This window comes from Sparus aurata, chromosome 20, assembly GCF_900880675.1.
Source record: "Sparus aurata chromosome 20, fSpaAur1.1, whole genome shotgun sequence".
NCBI classification, from domain to species: domain Eukaryota; kingdom Metazoa; phylum Chordata; class Actinopteri; order Spariformes; family Sparidae; genus Sparus; species Sparus aurata.
Window position 1 is genome coordinate 9,825,174 of NC_044206.1, and position 17,106 is coordinate 9,842,279.

At 44.4% G+C, this 17,106-nt stretch overlaps 1 long non-coding RNA gene across 1 annotated transcript; it reads left to right on the plus strand.

Moving 5' to 3' along the window:
- The first annotated feature begins 7,261 nt into the window (after positions 1–7,261).
- Positions 7,262–11,233, plus strand: LOC115571700 (uncharacterized). The gene is made up of 2 exons (XR_003981968.1): positions 7,262–7,480; positions 10,628–11,233. It is a non-coding gene; the product is annotated as an uncharacterized LOC115571700 (long non-coding RNA).
- The last annotated feature ends 5,873 nt before the right edge of the window (positions 11,234–17,106 follow it).

The window sequence follows — 17,106 nt, forward strand, 5'->3', positions numbered from 1 at the left end:
TAACTCAAGTCAACGTCTTCGTTCATAAGTAAGTTCTCATTGGTGTACAATTACCTCTGCCAACAATCTGACTTATCCTCCTGAGCGAAGAATTACCTATCTGAATATACATAGCACGGGCAAGCTCTATGGAGGCCGCCATGTCTTTCCGGTTTAAAAAAAACTATGGACTGCCGAGAGGGACACAAAGCACTACGTGGTACTACGTAGTAAGGCTAAACGCGTTTTCGCTCAGAGCCAGCTTGACTGCGGAACTGAGAGGGAGCTTTTTAGTTATAACCTCTAGTTTTATAGCCTTAATAACTAACTACATCTTTACCTCATTACTTGAATCAGTAGAAATACTCTACGCTGTTGGGAAAGAGTCCATATTTTGAAAATGAGTTTCTTGTCCGTCAGGGCCACCGTAACTTCTGGAACGTCACCAACGTCTTCAGAACGGGAGGGGTGAGCAAAGGAGTGTTGCAATGTAGAACCTCACAGCTAGAAGGCGCTAAATACTTGATATATTACACACTGTTTGTCAAGTTTCCACAGTAGTAAGCGTGGGGCATCTCGAGAGTGGCGAGCAGCTGTGACCCACTTGAAAGGTCGCCTGAAATCAAGAGGATTAGGGAGGACAATTGACCCGGCTGTGAGCTGTTTGCTCATGAAGCCACGGTGGTGAAAAATCTTGAGCAAACTTACAGAAGCCCACCTGAGCAGGAGACTGCAAAAAAACGTAAGATTTTGAGGAAAATAACGACTGCTGAGAATACTAGGTGATATCAATTTAGCGAATGAACAGTCACGGTCAATAATATGCGCATGATTCAGAGAGATTGTCTCACAACAATAAGCTGTGCGAATGAAGAAATCTAAGTCTATAAAGAAATAGTTAAATCAGCAAACGCTTCATATTGCCTTTTATAAGGCAGACTCTCCTGACGCCTCCACCATGACACACAGCATCTAACAGAAAAAAAACAAAACAGTGAAGCCGGACTTTAAAGCAAATCATCTCTCGATAAATTTAGAAATCTATAATTACATCCGATTTTTCTGATGATTGATGTGCCCTTGTCTTTAAGTGTGCTCCCTCCCTGTCTCTGTCAGTCAGCCTGTGTGTGTGCGTGTGTGTGTGTGTGTGTGCGTGCGTGTGTGTCTGTGAGAGATCCTCCCAGTTATGTCCCGGGAGACTGCTGAGTGTGTTGACAGTGTATTTAGGGAGCTTTTAACTCAATATACGCCTCAAACCCCATGGCAAACCCCGGCCTTTTCATCCCTTCGCACGTCACCATGGAAACGGTGATGTTCATTAAATTTCAGCCTCTCTTTGAAGATATTGAGACAAAATGAGAGATTCTATATTTAAGCAAACAACCCCAAATGTACAGTCATGCACAGTGGTACACTGTAAATAAATGTCATGTTTGTGGTTCCGACGGTTCTGCTTTGTGACGTCCTGACACCCTCGGAGGAGGAAAACGATTGGCTCATTGCACTCGAACCCACGAGGCCTGTACAGCTAGGGGACACACGGACGGCTACGGCCGTCCACATGGGACGTAAACATGGAGATGATGGCGGCCACGTACTGTGTTTGCAGACTTTACACAGATTCCAGCCTCACTTTGCCGCCGTGGCCCCAGTGTGACACACACACACGCACCACGCACACACACACACACACACACACACACACACACAAACCTTCAGATGTATGGAAATTGATTTTCCCAAAGGACCGTCTCAGTCCATCTTTCGGCTGCTTGACCATAATGTTCCTGCGGCTAACTCTGTTCATTTATGTGTGTGTGTGTGTGTGTGTGTGTGTGTGTGTGTGTGTGTGTGTGTGTGTGTGTGTGTGTGTGTGTGCATGCGCTATACTGTGCAGACGTATCTTTGTGTTTCATTCTTCCCCCAACACTGCATTAACCTCTGACAGATATGGTGCTGTGTGTGTGTGTGTGTGTGTGCATGCGCTATACTGTGCAGATGTATCTTTGTGTTTCATTCTTCCCCCAACACTGCATTAACCTCTGACAGATGTGGCGCTCTGTGTGTGTGTGTGTGTGTGTGTGTGTGTGTGTGTGTGTGTGTGTGTGTGTGTGTGTGTATGCATTATAGAAGTAATGCATCTGCTCCATATAAATGTGCAGGGGTGGGACTGTCCAGGCAGTGACACACTTTCACACATCTGCACACGACATGTACACACAGAGACACCCCCCTCGTCTCTGTCAGCCGCCGTCGAATCATTACGCCGAAGCCACAGTGCACTGCAGCTGGGGACCTCAGTGAAGCTATGTTTATCTAAAGAGGATGGAGACCGGCTGGATATGTAAAGCCAGCAGCGAGTGGAATCCCATCACGCTGATTGCTTCAGACCAGCTGAGAGTCTGAGATGGATTCTCTATTGCTCTCTCTAACTGAGGTTTAGTGGGACGGTAGCAGTGCTGGGGTAAACAGCAGGTGACTGTCTGTGTGTGTGTGTGTGTGTGTGTGTGTGTGGATATTGGCTGGGGAGAGTGTGCTTCATATGCATTACACCTACTATATGCTCAGGGCCACATAATGTAGACAATTACTACAAAGCAGAGCTCGTTTGTGGGGTAGGAATTGGTTTGTATTCCTCACAGATCAAACAATGTTCCATATAATCTATATGTGAATCTGTGGAGCGTCGGTGTGAGTATATCCTTTTCTAGGGAGCTATGCATGAGATGATGAGATGGACAGAAAGAAACACAACCTTGTAGAAAAAGTTGTTTGACCTTGTAGAATGCAATAAAATACAGAGGCGCATATATGAGGATGTGAGATATGGATTCTTTCAGACGGTACATGCTGTACTTGTTATGTCAGCTAAAGCATTTTGGCTTTGTGTAATCAGTTCTTTTTATTGGCCATAATGTCATTATCTGCCGATAACTAATCATGTACCTTTCCATTATCTGGCTTATACACCCACAGCTGTGTGTAACAGTCTCATGTAGTGACAGCTGCTGGGGTGCTGTTGGAGAACCTCGCTGATGTTACACAATCTGTCAAATATCTCTTTTTCTTCTTTGTTGTTTGTTGAGTGGTGGAGCAAGCACAAGTAACGATACGTTCGGGTTCATCATGTACATATCCGTGTAAGGCTAATGGGGGGCTGGAAATTAGGCTTGTACATATGGAGCAAAAGTTTTCAAGGACATTAAAGTCAAATTATATAGTTCATGATTTATTTACCCAGTACTGACCACTGAAAAGCTGTATAATTTATACATGCTGTACATGTAAAAGCCCAGCTAAGCTCAAGAATCGAAAATAAGCAATAGCTATAAACTTTGTCGCACATCAGCATCACACTCTGTATTTGCACTATGTCACTATGTGGATGTGCATCATCCCTAAAAATTATTAAATAAAGACAGTTTTCTTACATCTTTTATGGTTTTCATTGATAAGCAAACTTTTTCAACTGCTACTTACCATAAATGTATTTTGAATTTCATTTTGGACTACACACATCCACCCTTTTATCCATTTTCTTCCGCTGCTCCATGGCCGGATCCCGGTGGCAGCAGGCAAAAAGGTTGTCAACATGTCCATCTCCCCACCAACATACTGCATCACCACCTCACTGGCTAGAGGAGACATATAATTCCACAAATGTTGCTCAGGGTCTATTTCTAAGTCTCCTTTGAGTTGAACGTGCCTGGAGAACATTAAGGACTCCCAATGCATCAAATACGGCAGCGTGGTCAGTGGCCATAAAAAGCATGATGCTGTAGTTACCCCTCTAATGTCACCTCTGGAAGTGCCCCTTGGTAGCCAGAAAAGTCTGAGTTGGGTGATGGACAGTGTGGTTGGATGGGTCATGCACAAGTCTCTTCCTAAGAGAGTGTGGTTCGAGTCCTGTGTGCGACTGTGTGTGACTCTTGATTTGTTTTTAAGTTACGTTATGTAAGTAGAGCTACCTACGCAAATAATCTCACGTTAGGGGAACTCACGTAAGTAATATAGTTACATCAACCCAAAGCAAGATCTTTTCCTAAACCTAACCAAGTCGTTTTTGTACCTAAACCTACTCAAACTGCAACTGTTTCACAACAATTACAGTCCAAAAACGTTAATCATAATTTGTGAAATGATTTATTTTGACAGTGTAGTCCGGTGGTGCATATTTATCATTGCTAGCTTGACCACAGATACATGTCATGCAAACTGTATTACTTTGAAGCGTAGGGTCACTGCCCAAACTGCTTCATTTTACAAGTTTGGAGTGAGAACACGTTGTTACCAGATGAACCACTTCAACTGTCGCGAAGACACAAAGGACGAATGGCTCACACTCTGAGCCCCACCTCACCCACTATCTGTAAGAGTGAACCTAGCCACCCTACAGAGGAAACTCATTCCAGTATCCCCGGTATCACTCTTTCAGTCACTTCCCATGGCCCATTTAACCATTCAACTAATTATTTGATTAGTCCAGTCAAAAGGCGTTAATATTTGACACACTGACATTACATATCATTTCTTTCCATTGTTCAACGAGAAGCCACACAAGACCTGCTGCCTTGTTACTAAAGATAGTACAGATAAAGAGTTCATTTTTCCAAAAAATGCTAATGCACATTTTTCAGAGTTCAGCTTGAGTTCACCTGGAATGGGCCAAAATGCAGAAGCAATCCGAGCGTACTAAAAATGCCCACTGAGTATCTTTTCCTGGAGTATCTAGAAAGAGATTAATACAGAAACTCTTACTCCTGAGCTCAGATATTTGTGTGGAGTTTTTCGCACACGACCAAGACGCTGATGCCGCAGTTGTCTCTCTGAACTTTTGAAGTCGGCTGTAAAGGCAACTTTGATCCTTAATTAGCTAAAGAAATCTACAGCAATCCTTCATCTTTGCCCTCTTGTTCTCGTTACGCCGTCTTGTCCGTATAGAATGTTGACTCTTTTTTTTTTTTCTTTTTTTAGACACACACGCGCACACACACACGGCAGTTACAATGTACAGACAGTGACGGCAGCATTCATACAACATCCAGCAGTCCTTAAATTCACAGAACTACAGTATATCATCCTCAATTACAGCTGGGAGCCGTTCTCCTTTGATGTACGCACTGTATAACCCATAAGAGAGAACACACACACACACACACACACACACACACACACACACACACACACACACATACATATATATATATATATATGAGCAGAGAGGTTTGATTATAATAGCCTTTTTTTAGAATCCCATTTCTAGAGTGAAGAAGCATGTGAATCCCTCCACCATTCACTGAGGCCCGGCCTCTGAAGTATAGTCAACAGCAGCATGCGGCGATTAATTAGAGATTTGTCTGGATGAGGGGAGGTTTGGGAGGCAGAAGGATAAAGCAGGCAAATCTGCTGGCCTAATTAGGGGAATTTAATTTCTCACAGGCTCGCATTGACTCAGACCTTGATGAGGCATTTTTAGGGAGAGGAAAAAAGGGAGGGGGAGTGGAGGGCGGGGGTGGAGGCGGGGAGGGAGCAGCTCGTCCATGATGTTACACGCGGTAATAGATGGGTGAAGGGAGACTGCCAGGAGGGAAGTGTGAGACACTGCGAAATCATGTAGCGCCTCGACAATAGAGCTAATCAAACGTGGTCATGTATTCTGAGTGAGGGTGCTTCTGTGCAGAGTCGTGGGCACCAAAGTTGTAAAGTTTTGTGAGGGTTTCGTAACCTTTTGAGTGTGTGTGTGTGTGTGTGTGCTCTTTAGTATCTCATTAAGGCTGGGTCTTGGATTGTATTTTAAGATCACAGTGTGACAATGAATGGCGCAGCTCTGTAGAGAGCCGGTCTAGTTGCTAAGTCTGTTTTCATTGCACTGTGTCGCATTTCTGTCTCCTTTTTCAATTCTCAGCTTTTCACTCTGGTTATTTTATTCCACAAATTGAAAATCACTCTCACTCGATCAATAAAGGCAGCGTAACACCCTGCCACCTCTCAGTGCTGTTGGACAGGAGGCGACTCGGTTGTTATGATTTAATTAGCTTTTTATCCGCGGCGTATGTTTGCTCAAAAGATGCCTTTTGCTTTATCCAGTAGTGGCGCTTCACATCGTGCCATTTAATAATCCACACAGTCTCTCATGTGAGACATTTTGAACCGCCAGCGGGGAAGAACGAACACGTGAGAGTCCATCCTTGATTGAAAAGCTCTGTTTTTGCTGTCTGTCTGTCTTTTCGCCGACTCTTTTCTGCCTTTTCTGTGTGCGGATCTGGCCACCCGATTCACAGTGCTCTTCGAGATGCACAGATCTGATTGGCTAAGTGGCACCACGAAGGATAATTCACGTGTAATTGGTTGTAAGTTTCCTGGGCAGCTTGTGCTGTAAAAGGCTAGAAAAGCTGCGCCTCTTAAAACGAGACCCAGACTGCAGTCCACATGTTGGTGACCGTTGGGGGGGGGGCATTTTTGCCAGGTACGGCGTGCCCCCTTGTCCACACTCCTGCCTTTGGAGAAGATTATAGCCTAGAAACCATCATCAGCGAGGCTGGGTTTTTTGTGCTGATTAAACAAAGGAGATAACATTTTAATTGGAGAGCTTTTGGTCTCTGTTCATCCGCCTTTGGCAAGAAACAGAAAAAGCGACGAACCCAAAATGTGAACTACTTCTCCTTAGAAACAGACTAATGATTTAGTGGATCCTAAACCTTTTCTTCAGTATCGAGACGTCACCAAGCTTTAACTAAAGGTTTTGGGTCGCCTGAGCTCAATCTCTTAAACTGGAGCTGTTCAGTGAGATCGTCTGTTATTTGCACCCAGTAGAACTGATGGGTTTTCTCCCCTGAACCGGTTCTCTTTCATTCCCAATGCAAATCCCCATTTGCCAAGCACATCAAAGCTTAAAACTTTGAGAAAAGAAAGCCCCCCGAAAAACAACAGGAAACGATCACTGGAGTCAGACTCCGTTCCATCAGGAAGATAGATACTGATTAGAGCAGAAAAAACAAATGGTTTGTTTATTGAATTAGCTGCTTTGGCTGTGGGAGGAGCAGGCGGAGATGGAGAGAGGAAGGCTTGCAGAGTCAGGTGGAGGTAATAGAGGAGCCTGTTTTTTTTTTAGAAGAGGAGCTCGGTTCATCTGTACTTAAATGTCAACGGGGAATGACGCAGCAGCACAGCGTGGTTCATCTGAGCTGACAGGACGGCAGCTGGGCTCGTCCGTCTGCCTTTTTTTTTTTCTTTTTTTTTTTTACCGGAGTAAACAGCTCATACTACAACATCTAAATACTGTAATTAGCGCAGGTCCGTAAACAAACCTGACCCCTCCACACTTCCCTTGCCCATCTGTGAAGATGAGTCATGGCGTGTGTGTAAGGAAGCATTTAAGTGATGCAGTCAGTCCATATACATTACACTAATAGCACCCGCAGGACTGCTGAGGAGAGCACTACAGGAGAAAGGACTAATATTCTCTTCTAAAGACTGCTGGCCTTTAGTGGCCGATGGAAAGGTAACCCGTCATTGCTCTTGCTCTGTCTGTCTGTCCGACATACACACACACACACACACACACACACACACACACACACATACACATACACATACACACATATATATGCAGGGCCTAATGTGTTCTCAGGCCTAATAGCTCTTTCATTAGTGCCAATCCAAAGACAAATGGATTCAATAAGCAGCCCAAATCTATCTGTCTGTTTGGGTTTGGAAACACCCCTGCTACCTTACTGACTCGCCGCCTGGCATTTATGTACTCTGAAATAGCTGGAGAGAGAGAGAGAGCGAGAGAGAGGGGGAAGAAAATAGATGAGAAAGTGGATGAAATAGACAACGGATTGACAAATGGGACGTAATGAAAAAGAAAAAAAAAGGGCAAAAAGCGACAGGCTGATGTAAACAGGCCGTACGCGACGGCGCTGTTAACAAGGGTATTGATGAAACCATTATGCAAAGTTTAAAAAGAAGCTCAATTCTCTGGCAAATAGATTAGGACTGTGAACAATGTTTGGGTGGTGTCGAGCGTGTTTTGTGAGCGCGACGACAATGGATTTTGTTGCCTTGGCTTCCAAAGTGGCTGAGTGGAGCTTTAGAAACATTTCTGCGCCGAGACAATAATGGGACTCTGAATTTCAGCACCTTTTTTTGGAGGCTGTCAAACCGAAAGAGCGCGTAATTAACGCCTTGAATACAAAAGAGCCATTTGCAGGCACGCCGCTGTATATCCATGCACCCGTGGTTAAAATGAATCCACGCACCCTTGTCCACGCTTGTCACCCGATGAGCATCGGCGGTGTGTGTTAATTACAATACCCTAACGACGCACGAGGCAAGGCGGCATATCGGTGGCACGCATCCATGGGCGGCGCTCGCAGAGCCTCTAATCGAGTCTCGAATTCCAATTTCCCGGCGATGCCCTCTCTTTGAACAGGGGTCAAGTCTCCCTCGCTAATTTGTTTGCCTGCCGGAGCAAGAGGGGGGCCGACTGGCACGAGACCAAGAGGCAAACCCGGCAAGTGTCAAATAGCAGAGTATGGAGGGAGGGTACTGAGTGTTTGAGTGCGTGTGCGTGTGTGTGTGTGTGAGTGTGTATTGAGATTTTTCCCTATCATTGAATAGTTTTGTGGATCAGTTTCAAGAATTTCATTAGTCTGGGTTTCAGTTAAGAGTTTCATGAATAAATGCTGAAACGGAGGCTTTCCCATCCTGTCAATAGAGAAATTTGTGAGGGATACGTGTGTGTGTGTGTGTGTGTGTGTGTGTGTGTGTGGGTGGGTAGAACGGTAGGCGGCAGCATGGGAAGGGGATGATTGGTGTGTGTGTGGGTGGGTGCTTCGGCCGGTGGTGGGAGCTCTCTATATAACAATGGTCTGTCTGAAATCCTGGAATAAGATACCTCTGTGTGTGCGCGCATGCCTCTCCTTGCTTATGATGTGACAGGACACGAACAAAAGGATTTGGTTAGAATTAGTCAAGGATTAGACGTCTATTTCAATGTCTTTTGTCGAGTCGGAACGTGTTATATGCGGCGCGGAGGAACAAAGTGGGCCAAGCCGCCGCGCTGCATACCAAGCGTTCCTCTTCGGCGTGCTAAAGGACCCAAAAACAGCTAACGCACACCGTTAGGCGGTACAAAGCGAACACCCCTTACCTCACCGATAAATCACATAAACTTATTCATGACTTGTTGATGGCGTCGAGAAACAAACACACACACACCACACGAAAAAAAGTGCTTACATTTTCTTTTTCTCACACAGCTATTTCCCTGCGAGTCAGAACCTCTCACAGCACATTTTTTTGCATCCTTCAAAACTCTTTGAGCCTTTTTTGAGGGCCCTGTTTCCATAGCAACAAGGGTTGGGTGTGTGTGTCTGCGTGTGTGTCCAGCTCGACTTGTTGCATTTTGGGATGCTCACCAGCACCGAGCTGTGCCTCAGGCTTCAGAGGACAACGGCACCATCTGAAACACAGTTCGGCTGTTTCGTGGTTCGCTTGTCCAGCATCGTCTGCGCCGTTTGTTCAATCCGCGTGATTGCGTGTAGGAAAGTATGGTGGCGCTTATAGATAGATAGAATTACTTTAATGATCCTAGACTGGGAAATTATTTAATGCTTGCACACCTGATTTACACATACGGACGGACACACACACACACACACACACACACACACACCCACACACCTGTAGATGCTGCAGACAGCTGCCCCGGCCTGTAAATGTACTTCTCCTGGTTTCACCTCTGTTATTTTCTGTTTCTCGTCGATCAGTGAAGCAGCAGCTTCGTTCTGCCCAGCATCTTGTTTACACGCTGCAGTCGGTAATTTGGAGGCAGAACAACATCTCTCTCATCCTGTCAGTTATCACACTTTACTGAGCATAGGATCTCTCGCTGTTTCCATTTCTCCGTCGATTCCTCCCCTGACTTCAATCTCTATTTTTATCAGTCCGCGTACGGTCATGCACATACAATCCCCCCCCAGCTATTTATCGACCTGTCTGCTCACCTGTCTCCCCCTCTCCTTGCAACCCCCCAACCTTCCTTCAAACATCAACTCGGCTTCACCCCCCCACCCTCATCCCGTCCACCAGACTGTCATTTGTCACCTGTGCCTCACGTTCATATGGTAACATCTGTCCGTGTGTTGCTAAATCAATCATCTGCCACGGATCAAAGTGCAGAAAAGCTCTCAGATACAGGTAGCCATCGTCGTCATCCGTCCACCTGTCAAAAGCCAGCCCTCCCACCGTCTCCTCCCCCTTCCTCCGCTCTCTCCTGCTGCCCTTGGTTGCTGACGCTTGAGTCAGCGCTATTAAAACACATACAGAAAAAAAATGCAAATATAGTAATGCAATGACAGATACTGTAATAAACAATAGGTGCTGGTAGCCTTATTTAAATGAAGTAAAATGTGTCTCATAATACACTGCAAATATCAAATGAGTTAATGGATGGAATAAAAACCCACATAAATGAATCAGCTATTATAATGCCATAAATGAGGTGATATTTAACGGATGATAGAATAACAACATGGACTAATAATGCAATCTAACTTAAACATTGAGTCAGAATGCAAACTCATTCACTCACATCCTGAATAACAATGATGATAATAATGATCACCCGACTCTTCCTCCACAGGTCGACAATGGAACAGGAATTCATTGGCTGCCTATCAGATCAAACCAGCGGGATGAGGGTTTGAAGCAAAAGAAAACGTTGCAAAAGTGCCCTCTAGGATGCCCCTGTGGAAGATTGCACCAACGCATCCACCTGGTGTCCTTTTTTGTTTTTTTACACCCTCGCCACTCAAACATCCAGAGTCTGCCACTACAACAGTGGATACAGTACAGAGGTAATACAACGGCTCTCACCAAGTCTGTGACTTCTGTGACGACGAGACACGGCAGGCAGCTGTCGAGTTCCAATTAAGTGTGTTTCACGATGGGCAAACAAGCTTGTGAAAGCTCGGGTGGCTCTCTCCCTCTCCCTCAACCCAACCGGTCGAGGCAGATGGCCGCCCACCATTGCATCCGGTTCTGCTCCGAGGTTTCTGCCTGATAAAAGGCCATTTTTTCTCGCCACTGTCGCCAAGGGCTTGCTCATGGGAGAAATGTTGGGTCTCTTGATCATCTTGATCAAGGAGCACGGCCTAGACCTGCTCAGTTTGGAAAGTGTCATGAGATGACTTTTGCTGTGAATTGGTGCTATACAAATAAAGATTGATTGAACAGAGAGAAACTTTAATTCAGAGGGTGTACGGTTGTGTTTTTCTATTTAGTAGGAAAATGGAAGTAAGAATATTTCATTTCCTGACATTTTGTGAGTTATTTTTGTTCACTTACTACTCTATCAGACTATTGCCTCTATTCCAAGGCAGGATGGGCCAGAGCTAGCTAGTTAGCATGCTAACCTCAGCGGACAACCCAGCCACACAGCACAAAGACGTCTTTGGTGCAATGTCAACATGGTTGTTTTTTCCCACTGTTGATGTTAATTCATGTTTTGAATGTTTTAAACAAAAAAAAAACCCTTATTGATAAATTGCTCATTTAAAGCTGAGAACTGGTGATCATAAGAGCTCCGTAAGGGGACGTGAAAGGGATGACCCAGCAGTTTCTAATATTTAATAACTTCAAACATAACATCTCATCATTTTGGTTCAAGGGCATTGAAAAAGTGACTTTGCCAGGAGGAGGAGGAAACTTTGAAAAGAAGAAATATTGGATGTTTACTTTGCAAAACTCTATTAAGGATTGAATGATGAGATTCAATGGCATGTCAGTTTTTAAAATGTTTTATAATACAAACACATTTATCCTCTGGATCTCTGGGGGCTATCCTCCCCAATGATGCACCCAAGAGACAGCCAGTTCATTCAATAACTTTGACTCACAAAAAGCTGTGTAGCTGATGTTTTCACTCATTACATATGCATTTTCTGGAGATATCGCTGTAAATAGACTTGAATACGGGTTGGGATAACTCACTTGTTTATGTTTATTAATGTGACAGATTGAACACACAGTCAACACACCCTTTTCACAGCATTGTGACTGGACAAAGCAAGAAGAGCAGGTGTGAACAAAAACAATGGCTCCATTCTACTAAGTGTCCCAGCAGCAGTCCATCATTTATCATCTAAATTCCACCTGTGTTTTTCCTGCTTTCAAAATATCTGCCATGAAAAGGGGGTTTATCATCAAGGGACAAATATTTGAGCCACATCTGTGCACAACAAACGGGCGGAGCATCGCTGTTTGAAACACTCTCGAGAAAGGTCCGAAGGGACGGAAACGTCGGATGGAAGGTGGAGAAGCATTCCTGTGTGACAAACCACAACACACTGTGTTTTTGTATGTCAAATGAAAACAATCAATCTTATTGTAATGGTTTCTCAACCACAAGACACACTTTTAGGCTCTACCAAATGGTTTCACTAGAGAGCAATAAGAAGACTCCGAAACAAGCTCACGGCACCACAACATGACTGTGGATAATGTGTTGTCTAACATTATGTTCAAATGATTTCTCGTGTTTTTGGTCGCTCTGTTTGGCTAAAGTTGGGCAAGTCTTAATTTCCCAGGACTCCCATTTCACAGTGTGATTGTAGACAACAGTCAGTTTGTGATGAAAGCAACCCGGTAGGATCATGGGTACGTTTACAGATGCCTGTGTGGTCCAGTTAAGTCGATAATTATCAGTTCATGGAAGAAGAGATGTGGGACTGTTTTGTACTGAATCCCTGATGGAGAGTCAGGGTTGTTAAAGATAATTGGGATGCGATCGCTCGGCGCAGCGTTAGCCTTTAGCCAGGCGCAGTAGGGTGTAGCTCGTTTGGATGAGTCCAGTATTTGGCATTCAGGTGGACGAGTCCGGCACTTGGCGGGAAGAAAGGAGCCAGGCAGTGTGACAATTAGGCTAATGACAGTTGAGAACAGGCCCGGTGACTGGTGTGGAGTTTGATTGTTGTGGGATTGAAGAGGAGGAGGAGAAACAGGACGAGGACGGCAGGGATTTAAAAGGTGCGGTTGTTGTAAAGACCCCAGCCCAGTCAGGTGTGCCAAACAGAGCGGAACAGTTGGCCGGGCATGATAGAGCCTGGAACTGCACAGGCCTGGCTCAGGGCTGATGTGACCTCCTGCCACTTCCATCAGCTAGTGCGGGAAAACGTAGAGGAGACAAAAGGGGGAAGATGGCAAGAAGGGATTGGAGGGTGTTATTGGGACGGATGGAGTCAAACAAGAGGGATAAGGCGCGCGGAAGAAAGAAGAGGGAGGAATTAGAGGCGGCGGGGGAAGTGGTGAGGAGGGATGAGAGTTTAAGAGGCAAGACGCAGTGATGGAGAGGAGAAAACGACAAGTGGATCCAAGTGGAAGAAAGCGAGGGAAATAAGATAAATGGGTGGTAAACACAGTCAGAGAAGAAACAAGACGCAGTAAGAGGAAAGGGTAAGTTGCCAGAACAATGACACAGGGACATTTGTTGGAATTAAACACAACTTAACCTCATCTATAAACAAACATAAACACTAACAAAGTATAATTAGTATACTTTGTATTTATTCTTTTGCCTGTTTTTCCTCATAAGTTCCTCTTAAGTCACAAATATGCAAAGAACATCCATCCGTAAACTGATGACAAGCAGAAACATTCCCATCCACCTCAGACCTTGTCCACGCATACAAAAACAATCTTTTTTCCTCAGTCTTCCTCGGCCTCGTTTCAAGAATATTTGCGTCCACACGGATCCACTGAAAAGGACTGAAAACGCTGTAGTTCATATTCCAGGCCTATAGGTGGCGCTTGAAATTCACCAAAAACGTAGAAGAAGAGACGGAGCATGCGCATGAAGCTTGCACGTTGTAAACAAACAGACAGTAGAAGGTGAAACTGAACCAACAAGAAGAAGACGAAAATGGCTCGTGCAAGGAAACCAGAATCGTTTGTGTGGACCGTTAATGAGGTCGAACTGCTGCTGCAACTCACTCTCAACTACAAGGTGAGTAAGTTTCAAGAAAGGCTCAATATCTTCCCGTTTTCAAAAAGTGCGTTTTCAGTTGCTGCGTTTTCAGGATCCGTGTGGACAGTCGGCCAAAACGATGCAATACATGTGCGTCTTCACACGAAAACACAAAAAAGAGCGCTTTCGTGTGGACTCTCAGTTTACGTTGGGTTTTAGTGCTAATTAGCAAATATTGCTAACACCCTGCTCTAATAAACATTACAGGATCTGCTAAACATCAGAATGTTAGCATTGTCGCTGATGACATTAGTACGTTGACTTTAGCATTTAGCTCATAGCAAAACAAATAAACTATGTCTCACAGAGCTGCTAGACAGGCTGTTGGATGACGTGTCTCTGTAGGCTAAACTGAAAGTTAGCTTCATCCTGGTTCTCTCGACAAAAAGCCATAAATATGGATTTATGATACGTGCACGTTTTGCTCAGCAAGATATCTTCACCAATTAATGTCACTTTTCTTAAGCATAACTGCAACCGCCAGAAGCAAGCTAGTGAGCTAACGTTAGCTTACAAAAGAGTGACATCACAGTTGAATGACTTAAGCGTCTCCACCACTAAGCTTCTAACTACACTACTCTATACACATTTAACTATGAATTGATCAATCTACAGGTTGTAAAGTTAGAGTTAGAATATTTTGCCCCTGCACAGACAGATTAGTGAGAAGAAGAGTATCCGTGTTTGGTGTGATGACATTTAATGTCCACGACAACGTCTGTATTCTCACTTAGCCACTTGTTGGCAACAGACATTTAAAAATAGGTATACAAACTTTATAATTAACATTTGGGGTATTTACTTATGTATTTTATGCTGCAGAACAAAATATTAAAATCTTTTAAGGTTGTGTTAACCTCAGACCTTACTTAAGTCATCTAACCAACAACTCATTCAGAAAACCTTATTGTCTTTCAGACAAAGGGAACCAGATGTGGAAAAATGCTCACTTCTTTCTGGGTTTTGAGACTTTATACAGTAACCAAAACCATCAGGAGACAGCTGTTTAAAGCTTAAGAAAAACTATAGAAAGAAAAATAATCCCTCTTTCTGCTACCTGCCCAACAAGAAAATGGCTGACAGAAAAAGTTAGCAACTAGTTGCTCAACACAGTGGCCCATTCAGCAGTTAGAGAGACAGATATTTCCCTCAGGAGTTGGTGGAAATCCAACTAGCGCTGAGTGGATTTCCTGACTTATTTTTCTCAGACTGACTCCTAATGAATGCTAATGTCACTCCATGTCTGCTGGATTCGAGCTAGGCAACTGTTTGCTAACTTGTTAGCCATACCCATTTCATAGCCTCCTAGCTGCTGTAACCCTAAAAATCAGTTTTAATGAGCATTGTGCGTGCTGGAAGCTGGAAGCAGGAATATTAACATTCTGTGGGAGACGGGGGTTGAGCAGCGAATGCCACTGTGTGAGGGAACTGTTGCTGATGAATGAAACAGTCCTCCTGAGGGTTAGAGGTCAAACAGGTGTCCTCCTTCATACGTCTCTCTCTCGCTGTGCACAACCTGCAGCGGTACGAGGCAGAAATGTATGAGCCCGTGATGCGTGAAGACCGATAGAATCGAATCAGCCGCGATGGACTGAGTGGACACAGACAGGAGATCCTCTGCTGGGTATTTCTTAATTAGATGAAAGATGTTTTCATCTCATTTAAGGGCTGCTACAGATGGCCGTTCCCAGGTCACCTCTTATAAATGTCAAAACATGGTTGATGATAGCTCCCAAAGCCAGTTTTAACTATGAGATGTTTGTCTGGAAAGCAGCCGTTGAGAATTGAGCCAGGCAGTGAGAAGCCAGACCTCGCTGCAGACTATGGAGGGTTGTTTATGGTAACAACAACCAACGCTGTGCTTTGAATTTTAGCCCTGATTTCTGTACCTCACGAGCAAACTAAACTGAGTACGGTGTAAAACGCAGCAGAGCAACTCCAAGGCCAGTTCTTACCTTAAATGTATTCAGAAGCAGATTTTTCGGGGTCGCTTTGTAAAGATGAACATGGTTATGAGTGGAGCATATTGGCACTAATTTCTGGTGCTGCACTTCTCAAACTGCCACAGATGGCTACAGGGATTTAGTTATACTTCAGTGAATTAAAGTAAATTTAAACATGACTAATGGTTGGAGGTAGTTTAAAGCAACATTCTATAACCATTTGACCTTAAAATAAACAGCCTCAAATTGTTTTGTTTTGATCTCCTGCTAGATGTACACAACACTTTACAGCACTATGTCACACCCCAACTGTGGGTCATCAGCCAGCTAAAAGTACGTCTTAAGCCCTATTCGCACGGGATTAGTACTACCTGGGGACCTCAAGTGATTTAGAAATTACGCCATCACGTCTGTGTTTCGTGCGGCGCATTCGCACGGGATAAGCGAAGTCTGTGTTTTAACTCGAATTTACTGACATTATCCCCCGGATCAATCGCACCGGAGCCGTCGTTGGAGGCAGCACAACTGTTAGATATGGATATTTTTAAAATATAATAACTGGTGAGCCTGCTGAAAGATAGAAAAATGTTCCTTACCGCATGCTGCCATGCATGTAATCCATGCAATCATCTTTCGAGATTTGGCTCTCCTGATGAGCCTCCTGAATTTGCACCCAAAATGCTGTGGGATTAAGATCACCGACGACCTCCGCAATTATTACAACTGGAGGTCCCCAGGTTATACTAGTCCTGTGCGAATAGGGCTTTAGCTAGCTCTGTCTCTCAGGTTTCTAGGAAACAATGGAAGAGACCGGAGAGGATGTTGACAAAGGAAGGCATGAAAAGAAAAAGAGCAACCAAACAACGGTTCGGGTTTTCGATTTAGTAATTTCCCATTTTATTTTGTATTTTACATCCTCATGTGTCACGTTTCACTGTCCACTTCCTCCCTTTGACTGTTATCCTCCCCTTCCCCTGCTCACTGCATTCCCAGTGCTCTGTCTCCAGTGTTCCTGTGCTCCGCCCTAGTCTGATTTTTCCCCCTCCACACATGTCTCGTGTCAGCCTCATCCTGTCCTGCCCTGTTCCCAGTGTTTTTCCCAGTTTATCAGCTCCTTCCCTGCTCTCTTGTTCCCTCTACTCATTCACCTCACCT